The sequence below is a fragment of the Natrix helvetica genome, assembly GCF_964273705.1.
Source record: "Natrix helvetica genome assembly, chromosome: W".
NCBI classification, from domain to species: Eukaryota; Metazoa; Chordata; class Lepidosauria; order Squamata; family Natricidae; genus Natrix; species Natrix helvetica.
The window spans coordinates 31,711,933-31,722,699 of NC_138555.1; positions in this window are offsets into that span (position 1 = coordinate 31,711,933).

Below are 10,767 nucleotides of genomic sequence, written 5' to 3' on the forward strand. Positions count from 1 at the left end.
AAGTGTTTGTGCTGTGCACAGGCTGTGAGTCTTAAGAACATCTGAGTGAATCCAGGAAGAGGGAAGAGGCAGAGGCACTGGAAGTGTGTGGATTTTCACCGGCTGTGAGTCTTAAAACCGTTTGAGTGAATCCAGGAAGAGGGAAGAGGCAGAGGGAATGGAAGTGTGTGAATGTGCACCGGCTGTGAGTCTTAAAACCGTTTGAGTGAATCCAGGAAGAGGGAAGAGGGAGAGGGGGTGGAAGTGTGTGGATGTGCATAGACTGTGAGTCTTAAAACCGTTCAAGTGAATCCAGGCAGAGGGAACAGGTAGAGGGACTGGAAGTGTGTGGATGTGCATCGGCTCTGAGTCTTAAAACCGTTCGAGTGAATCCAGGAAGAGGGAAGAGGCAGAGTGGCTGGAAGTGTGTGGATGTGCACAGGCTGTGAGTTTTAAAAGTGTCTGAGTGAATCCAGGAAGAGGCAGAGGGGCTGGACGTGTGTGGATGTGCACCCGCTGTGGGTTTTAAAACCGTCTGAGTGAATCCAGGAAGAGGGAAGAGTCAGAGGAGCTAAAAGATTGTGTCCGTGTACACCGGCTGTGAGTTTTAAAAACACCTCAATGAGTGCAGGAAGAGGGAAGAGGCAGAGGGGCTGGAAGTGTGTGGATGTGCACCGTCTGTGAGTCTTAAAACCGTCTGAGTGAATCCAGGAAGAGGGAACATGCAGAGGGGATGGAAGTGTGTGGATGTGCATAGACTGTGAGTCTTAAAACCGTTCAAGTGAATCCAGGAAGAGGGAACAGGCAGAGGGGACGGAAGTGTGTGGATGTGCACCAGCTGTGAGTCTTAAAACCATCTGATTGAATCCAGGAAAAGGGAAGAGGCAGAGGGGCTGGAAGTGTGTGGATGTGCACCGGCTGTGAGTCTTAAGAACGTTTTAGTGAATCCAGGAAGAGGGAAGAGGCAGAGGGGTTGGAAGTGTGTGGATGTGCACCAGCTGTGAGTCTTAAAACCGTTTGAGTGAATCCAGGAAGAGGGAAGAGGCAGAGGGGCTGGAAGTGTGTGGATGTGCACCGAATGTGAGTCTTAAAAAAGTCTGAGTGAATCCAGGATGAGGGAAGAGACAGAGGGGATGGAAGTGTGTGGGTGTGCATAGACTATGAGTCATAAAACCGTCTACATGAATCCAGGAAGGGGGAAGACGGAGAGGGGATGGAAGTGTGTGGATGTGCATCGACTGTGAGTCTTAAGAACGTCTGAGTGTATCCAGGAAGAGGGAAGAGGGAGAGGGGCTTGAAGTGTTTGTGCTGTGCACAAGCTGTGAGTCTAAAGAACGTCTGAGTGAATCCAGGAAGAGGGAAGAGGCAGAGGCGCTGGAAGTGTGTGGATTTTCACCGGCTGTGAGTCTTAAAACCGTTTGAGTGAATCCAGGAAGAGGGAAGAGGCAGAGGGGCTGGAAGTGTGTGAATGTGCACCGGCTGTGAGTCTTAAAACCGTTTGGGTGAATCCAGGAAGAGGGAAGAGGCAGAGGGGCTGAAAGTGTGTGGATGTGCATAGCTTGTGAGTCATAAAACCGTCTACGTGAATCCAGGAAGAGGGAAGAGGGAGAGGGGGTGGAAGTGTGTGGATGTGCATAGACTGTGAGTCTTAAAACCGTCTACGTGAACCCAAGAAGAGGGAAGAGGGAGAGGGGCTTGAAGTGTTTGTGCTGTGCACAAGCTGTGAGTCTAAAGAACGTCTGAGTGAATCCAGGAAGAGGGAAGAGGGAGAGGGGCTGGAAGTGTTTGTGCTGTGCACAGGCTGTGAGTCTTAAGAACATCTGAGTGAATCCAGGAAGAGGGAAGAGGCAGAGGCACTGGAAGTGTGTGGATTTTCACCGGCTGTGAGTCTTAAAACCGTTCGAGTGAATCCAGGAAGAGGGAAGAGGCAGAGGGGCTGGAAGAGTCTGTGCGTGTTCACAAGCTGTGATTTTTAAAAACATCTGAGTGAATCGAAGGAGAGGGGAGAGGCAGAGGGACTGGAAGTGTGTGGATGCGCATCGGCTCTGAGTCTTAAAACCGTTCGAGTGAATCCAGGAAGAGGGAAGAGGTAGAGTGGCTGGAAGTGTGTGGATGTGCACAGGCTGTGAGTTTTAAAAGTGTCTGAGTGAATCCAGGAAGAGGCAGAGGGGCTGGACGTGTGTGGATGTGCACCGGCTGTGGGTTTTAAAACCGTCTGAGTGAATCCAGGAAGAGGGAAGAATCAGAGGAGCTAAAAGATTGTGTCCGTGTACACCGTCTGTGAGTTTTAAAAACACCTCAATGAGTGCAGGAAGAGGGAAGAGGCAGAAGGGCTGGAAGTGTGTGGATGTGCACCGTCTGTGAGTCTTAATACCGTCTGAGTGAATCCAGGATGAGGGAAGAGGGAGAGGGGGTGGAAGTGTGTGGATATGCATAGACTGTGAGTCTTAAAACCGTCTACGTTAATCCAGGAAGAGGGAAGAGGGAGAGGGGGTGGAAGTGTGTGGATGTGCATAGACTGTGAGTCTTAAAACCGTCTACGTTAATCCAGGAAGAGGGAAGAGGGAGAGGGGGTGGAAGTGTGTGGATGTGCATAGACTGTGAGTCTTAAAACCGTTCAAGTGAATCCAGGCAGAGGGAACAGGCAGAGGGACTGGAAGTGTGTGGATGTGCATCGGCTCTGAGTCTTAAAACCGTTCGAGTGAATCCAGGAAGAGGGAAGAGGTAGAGTGGCTGGAAGAGTGTGGATGTGCACAGGCTGTGAGTTTTAAAAGTGTCTGAGTGAATCCAGGAAGAGGCAGAGGGGCTGGACGTGTGTGGATGTGCACCGGCTGTGGGTTTTAAAACCGTCTGAGTGAATCCAGGAAGAGGGAAGAGTCAGAGGAGCTAAAAGATTGTGTCCGTGTACACCGGCTGTGAGTTTTAAAAACACCTCAATGAGTGCAGGAAGAGGGAAGAGGCAGAGGGGCTGGAAGTGTGTGGATGTGCACCGTCTGTGAGTCTTAAAACCGTCTGAGTGAATCCAGGATGAGGGAAGAGGGAGAGGGGGTGGAAGTGTGTGGATGTGCATAGACTGTGAGTCTTAAAACCGTTCAAGTGAATCCAGGAAGAGGGAACAGGCAGAGGCGCTGGAAGTTTGTGGATATGCACCGGCTGTGAGTCTTAAAAGTGTTGGAGTGAATCCAGGAAGAGGGAAGAGGCAGAGGGGATGGAAGTGTGTGGATGTGCATAGACTGTGAGTCATAAAACCGTCTACGTGAATCGAGGAAGAGGGAAGAGAGAGAGGGGGTGGAAGTGTCTGGATGTGCACCGGCTGTGAGTCTTAAAACCGTTCGAGTGAATCCAGGAAGAGGGAACACGCAGAGGGGATGGAAGTGTGTGGATGTGCACCAGCTGTGAGTCTTAAAACCATCTGATTGAATCCAGGAAAAGGGAAGAGGCAGAGGGGCTGGAAGTGTGTGTGCTGTGCACAGGCTGTGAGTCTTAAGAACGTCTGAATGAATCCAGGAAGAAGGAAGAGGCAGAGGGGCTGGAAGTGTGTGGATGTACACTGGATGTGAGTCTTAAAACCGTTTGAGTGAATCCAGGAAGAGGGAAGAGGCAGAGGGGGTGGAAGTGTGTGGATGTGCACCGACTGTGAGTCTTAAAACCGTTCGAGTGAATCCAGGAAGAGGGAAAAGGCAGAGGGGATGGAAGTGTGTGGATATGCACCGGCTGTGAGTCTTAAAACAGTCTACGTGAATCGAGGAAGAGGGAAGAGGGAGAGGGGGTGGAAGTGTGTGGATATGCATAGACTGTGAGTCTTAAAACCGTTCAAGTGAATCCAGGAAGAGGGAACAGGCAGAGGGGATGGAAGTGTGTGGATGTGCACCAGCTGTGAGTCTTAAAACCATCTGATTGAATCCAGGAAAAGGGAAGAGGCAGAGGGGCTGGAAGTGTGTGGGTGTGCATAGACTGTGAGTCATAAAACCGTCTACGTGAATCGAGGAAGAGGGAAGAGGGAGAGGGGGTGGAAGTGTGTGTGCTGTGCACAGGCTGTGAGTCTTAAAACCGTTCGAGTGAATCCAGGATGAGGGAAGAGGGAGAGGGGGTGGAAGTGTGTGGATATGCATAGACTGTGAGTCTTAAAACCGTCTACGTTAATCCAGGAAGACGGAAGAGGGAGAGGGGGTGGAAGTGTGTGGATGTGCATAGACTGTGAGTCTTAAAACCGTCTACGTTAATCCAGGAAGAGGGAAGAGGGAGAGGGGGTGGAAGTGTGTGGATGTGCATAGACTGTGAGTCTTAAAACCGTTCAAGTGAATCCAGGCAGAGGGAACAGGCAGAGGGACTGGAAGTGTGTGGATGTGCATCGGCTCTGAGTCTTAAAACCGTTCGAGTGAATCCAGGAAGAGGGAAGAGGTAGAGTGGCTGGAAGAGTGTGGATGTGCACAGGCTGTGAGTTTTAAAAGTGTCTGAGTGAATCCAGGAAGAGGCAGAGGGGCTGGACGTGTGTGGATGTGCACCGGCTGTGGGTTTTAAAACCGTCTGAGTGAATCCAGGAAGAGGGAAGAGTCAGAGGAGCTAAAAGATTGTGTCCGTGTACACCGGCTGTGAGTTTTAAAAACACCTCAATGAGTGCAGGAAGAGGGAAGAGGCAGAGGCGCTGGAAGTGTGTGGATGTGCACGGGCTGTGAGTCTTAAAACCATTTGAGTGAATCCAGGAAGAGGGAAGAGGCAGAGGGGCTGGAAGTGTGTGGATGTGCACCAGCTATGAGTCTTAAAACCGTCTGATTGAATCCAGGAAGAGGGAAGAGGCAGAGGGGCTGGAAGTGTGTGGATGTACACCGGCTGTGAGTCTTAAGAACTTTTGAGTGAATCCAGGAAGAGGGAAGAGGCAGAGGGGTTGGAAGTGTGTGGATGTGCACCAGCTGTGAGTCTTAAAACCGTTCGGGTGAATCCATGAAGAGGGAAGAGACAGAGGGGATGGAAGTGTGTGGGTGTGCATAGACTGTGAGTCATAAAACCGTCTACGTGAATCCATAAAGAGGGAAGAGGGAGAGGGGGTGGAAGTGTGTGGATATGCATAGACTGTGAGTCTTAAAACCGTCTTCGTGAATCCAGGAAGAGGGAAGAGGGAGAGGGGCTGGAAGTGTGTGGATGTGCACCAGCTGTGAGTCTTAAGAACGTCTGAATGAATCCAGGAAGAGGGAAGAGGCAGAGGGGCTGGAAGTGTGTGGATGTGCACCGGCTGTGAGTCTTAAAACCGTTCGAGTGAATCCAGGAAGAGGGAAGAGGCAGAGGGGTTGGAAGTGTGTGGATGTGCACCAGCTGTGAGTCTTAAAACCGTCTGAGTGAATCCAGGATGAGGGAAGAGACAGAGGGGATGGAAGTGTGTGGGTGTGCATAGACTGTGAGTCATAAAACCGTTCTAGTGAATCCAGGAAGAGGGAACAGGCAGAGGGGATGGAAGTGTGTGGATGTGCACCAACTGTGAGTCTTAAAACCATCTGATTGAATCCAGGAAAAGGGAAGAGGCAGAGGGGCTGGAAGTGTGTGGATGTGCACCGGCTGTGAGTCTTAAGAACGTTTTAGTGAATCCAGGAAGAGGGAAGAGGCAGAGGGGTTGGAAGTGTGTGGATGTGCACCAGCTGTGAGTCTTAAAACCATTTGGGTGAATCCAGGAAGAGGGAAGAGGCAGAGGGGCTGGAAGTGTGTGGATGTGCACCGAGTGTGAGTCTTAAAACCGTCTGAGTGAATCCAGGATGAGGGAAGAGACAGAGGGGATGGAAGTGTGTGGGTGTGCATAGACTGTGAGTCATAAAACCGTCTACGTGAATCGAGGAAGAGGGAAGAGGGAGAGGGGGTGGAAGTGTGTGGATATGCATAGACTGTGAGTCTTAAAACCGTTCAAGTGAATCCAGGAAGAGGGAACAGGCAGAGGGGATGGAAGTGTGTGGATGTGCACCAGCTGTGAGTCTTAAAACCATCTGAGTGAATCCAGGATGAGGGAAGAGACAGAGGGGGTGGAAGTGTGTGGATGTGCATAGACTGTGAGTCTTAAAACCGTTCAAGTGAATCCAGGAAGAGGGAACAGGCAGAGGGGATGGAAGTGTGTGGATGTGCACCAGCTGTGAGTCTTAAAACCATCTGATTGAATCCAGGAAAAGGGAAGAGGCAGAGGGGCTGGAAGTGTGTGGATATGCACCGGCTGTGAGTCTTAAAACCGTTTGGGTGAATCCAGGAAGAGGGAAGAGGCAGAGGGGTTGGAAGTGTGTGGATGTACACCGGCTGTGAGTCTTAAAACCGTTTGGGTGAATCCAGGAAGAGGGAAGAGGCAGAGGGGCTGGAAGTGTGTGGATGTGCACCAGCTGTGAGTCTTAAAACCATCTGAGTGAATCCAGGATGAGGGAAGAGACAGAGGGGATGGAAGTGTGTGGGTGTGCATAGACTATGAGTCATAAAACCATTCGAGTGAATCCAGGAAGCGGGAAAAGGCAGAGGGGATGGAAGTTTGTGGATATGCACCGGCTGTGAGTCTTCAAACCGTTCGAGTGAATCCAGGAAGAGGGAAGAGGCAGAGGGGCTGGAACTGTGTGGATGTGCACCGGCTGTGAGTCTTAAAACCGTTCGAGTGAATCCAGGAAGAGGGAACAGGCAGAAGGGATGGAAGTGTGTGGATGTGCATAGACTGTGAGTCATAAAACCGTCTACGTGAATCGAGGAAGAGGGAAGAGACAGAGGGGCTGAAAGTGTGTGGATGTGTATAGACTGTGAGTCTTAAAACTGTCTACGTGAATCCAGGAAGAGGGAAGAGGGAGAGGGGCTGGAAGTGTGTGGATATGCACCGGCTGTGAGTCTTAAAACCGTTTGGGTGAATCCAGGAAGAGGGAAGAGGCAGAGGGGTTGGAAGTGTGTGGATGTACACCAGCTGTGAGTCTTAAAACCGTTTGGGTGAATGCAGGAAGAGGGAAGAGGCAGAGGGGCTGGAAGTGTGTGGATGTGCACCAGCTGTGAGTCTTAAAACCATCTGAGTGAATCCAGGATGAGGGAAGAGACAGAGGGGATGGAAGTGTGTGGGTGTGCATAGACTATGAGTCATAAAACCGTTCGAGTGAATCCAGGAAGCGAGAAAAGGCAGAGGGGATGGAAGTTTGTGGATATGCACCGGCTGTGAGTCTTCAAACCGTTCGAGTGAATCCAGGAAGAGGGAAGAGGCAGAGGGGCTGGAACTGTGTGGATGTGCACCGGCTGTGAGTCTTAAAACCGTTCGAGTGAATCCAGGAAGAGGGAACAGGCAGAAGGGATGGAAGTGTGTGGATGTGCATAGACTGTGAGTCATAAAACCGTCTACGTGAATCGAGGAAGAGGGAATTGACAGAGGGGCTGAAAGTGTGTGGATGTGTATAGACTGTGAGTCTTAAAACTGTCTACGTGAATCCAGGAAGAGGGAAGAGGGAGAGGGGATGGAAGTGTGTGGATGTGCACCGGCTGTGAGTCTTAAAACCGTCTGAGTGAATCCAGGAAGAGGGAACAGGCAGAGGGGATGGAAGTGTGTGGATGTGCATAGACTGTGAGTCATAAAACCGTCTACGTGAATCCAGGAAGAGGGAAGAGGGAGAGGGGGTGGAAGTGTGTGGATGTGCATAGAATGTGAGTCTTAAAACCGTCTACGTGAATCCAGGAAGAAGGAAGAGTGAGAGGGGCTGGAAGTGTTTGTGCTGTGCACAGGCTGTGAGTCTAAAGAACGTCTGAGTGAATGCAGGAAGAGGGAAGAGGGAGAGGGGCTGGAAGTGTGTGTGCTGTGCACAGGCTTTGAGTCTTAAGAATATCTGAGTGAATCCAGGAAGAGGGAAGAGGGAAGAGGCAGAGGCGCTGTAAGTGTGTGGATGTGCACCGGCTGTGAGTCTTAAAACCATTTGAGTGAATCCAGGAAGAGGGAAGAGGCAGAGGGGCTGGAAGTGTGTGGATGTGCACCAGCTATGAGTCTTAAAACCGTCTGATTGAATCCAGGAAGAGGGAAGAGGCAGAGGGGCTGGAAGTGTGTGGATGTACACCGGCTGTGAGTCTTAAGAACTTTTGAGTGAATCCAGGAAGAGGGAAGAGGCAGAGGGGTTGGAAGTGTGTGGATGTGCATAGACTGTGAGTCTTAAAACCGTTTGGGTGAATCCAGAAAGAGGGAAGAGGGAGAGGGGATGGAAGTGTGTGGATGTGCATAGATTGTGATGCTTAAAACCGTCTACGTGAATCCAGGAAGAGGGAAGAGGGAGAAGGGCTGGAAGTGTGTGTGCTGTGCACAGGCTGTGAGTCTTAAGAACGTCTGAGTGAATCCAGGAAGAGGGAAGAGGCAGAGGGGTTGGAAGGGTGTGGATGTGCACCAGCTGTGAGTCTTAAAACCGTTTGGGTGAATCCAGGAAGAGGGAAGAGGCAGAGGGGCTGGAAGTCTGTGGATGTGCAGCGGCTGTGAGTCTTAAAACCGTCTGATTGAATCCAGGAGGAGGGAAGAGGCAGAGGGGCTGGAAGTGTGTGGATGTGCATAGCTTGTGAGTCATAAAACCGTCTACGTGAATCCAGGAAGAAGGAAGAGTGAGAGGGGCTGGAAGTGTTTGTGCTGTGCACAGGCTGTGAGTCTAAAGAACGTCTGAGTGAATGCAGGAAGAGGGAAGAGGGAGAGGGGCTGGAAGTGTGTGTGCTGTGCACAGGCTTTGAGTCTTAAGAACATCTGAGTGAATCCAGGAAGAGGGAAGAGGGAAGAGGCAGAGGCGCTGGAAGTGTGTGGATGTGCACCGGCTGTGAGTCTTAAAACCGTTTGAGTGAATCCAGGAAGAGGGAAGAGGCAGAGGGGCTGGAAGTGTGTGGATGTGCATACCTTGTGAGTCATAAAACCATCTACGTGAATCCAGGAAGAGGGAAGAGGGAGAAGGGGTGGAAGTGTGTGGATGTGCATAGAATGTGAGTCTTAAAACCATCTACGTGAATCCAGGAAGAAGGAAGAGTGAGAGGGGCTGGAAGTGTGTGTGCTGTGCACAGGCTTTGAGTCTTAAGAACATCTGAGTGAATGAAGGAAGAGGGAAGAGGGAAGAGGCAGAGGCGCTGGAAGTGTGTGGATGTGCACCGGCTGTGAGTCTTAAAACCGTTTGAGTGAATCCAGGAAGAGGGAAGAGGCAGAGGGGCTGGAAGTGTGTGAATGTGCACCGGCTGTGAGTCTTAAAACCATTCAAGTGAATCCAGGAAAAGGGAACAGGCAGAGGGGATGGAAGTGTGTGGATGTGCACCAGGTGTGAGTCTTAAAACCGTCTGATTGAATCCAGGAAGAGGGAAGAGGCAGAGGGGCTGGAAGTGTGTGGATGTGCACCTGCTGTGAGTCTTAAGAACGTTTGAGTGAATCCAGGAAGAGGGAAGAAGCAGAGGGGTTGGAAGTGTGTGGATGTGCACCAGCTGTGAGTCTTAAAACCATTCAAGTGAATCCAGGAAGAGGGAACAGGCAGAGGGGATGGAAGTGTGTGGATGTGCACCAGCTGTGAGTCTTAAAACCGTCTGAATGAATCCAGGATGAGGGAAGAGACAGAGGGGCTGAAAGTGTGTGGATGTGCACCGGCTGTGAGTCTTAAGAACGTTTGAGTGAATCCAGGAAGAGGGAAGAGGCTGAGGGGCTGGAAGTGAGTGGATGTGCACCGGCTGTGAGTCTTAAAACCGTCTGAGTGAATCCAGGATGAGGGAAGAGACAGAGGGGCTGAAAGTGTGTGGATGTGCACCGGCTGTGAGTCTTAAGAACGTTTGAGTGAATCCAGGAAGAGGGAAGAGGCAGAGGGGCTGGAAGTGTGTGGATGTGCACCGGCTGTGAGTCATAAAACCGTCTACGTGAATCCAGGAAGAGGGAAGAGGGAGAGGGGCTGGATGTTTGTGTGCTGTGCATCGGCTGTGAGTCTTAAGAACGTCTGAGTGAATCCAGGAAGAGGGACGAGGCAGAGGGGCTGGAAGTGTGTGGATATGCACCGGCTGTGAGACTTAAAACCGTCTGAGTGAATCCAGGATGAGGGAAGAGACAGAGGGGCTGAAAGTGTGTGGATATGCACCGGCTGTGAGTCTTAAAACCGTTCGAGTGAATCCAGGAAGAGGGAAAAGGCAGAGGGGATGGAAGTGTGTGGATATGCACCGGCTGTGAGTCTTAAAAGTGTTTGAGTTAATCCAGGAAGAGGGAACAGGCAGAAGGGATGGAAGTGTGTGGATGTGCATAGACTGTGAGTCATAAAACCGTCTACGTGAATCCAGGAAGAGGGAAGAGGGAGAGGGACTGGAAGTGTGTGTGCTGTGCACAGGCTGTGAGTCTTAAGAACGTCTGAGTGAATTCAGGAAGAGGGAAGAGGCAGAGTGGCTGGAAGTGTGTCGATGTGCACCGGCTGTGAGTCTTAAAACCGTTCGAGTGAATCCAGGAAGAGGGAAAAGGCAGAGGGGATGGAAGTGTGTGGATATGCACCGGCTGTGAGTCTTAAAAGTGTTTGAGTTAATCCAGGAAGAGGGAAGAGGCAGAGGGGCTGGAAGTGTGTGGATGTGCACCGGCTGTGAGTGTTAAAACCGTTCGAGTGAATCCAGGAAGAGGGAACAGACAGAAGGGATGGAAGTGTGTGGATGTGCATAGACTGTGAGTCATAAAACCGTCTACGTGAATCCAGGAAGAGGGAAGAGGGAGAGGGACTGGAAGTGTGTGTGCTGTGCACAGGCTGTGAGTCTTAAGAACGTCTGAGTGAATCCAGGAAGAGGGAAGAGGCAGAGTGGCTGGAAGTATGTGTGCTGTGCACAGGCTGTGAG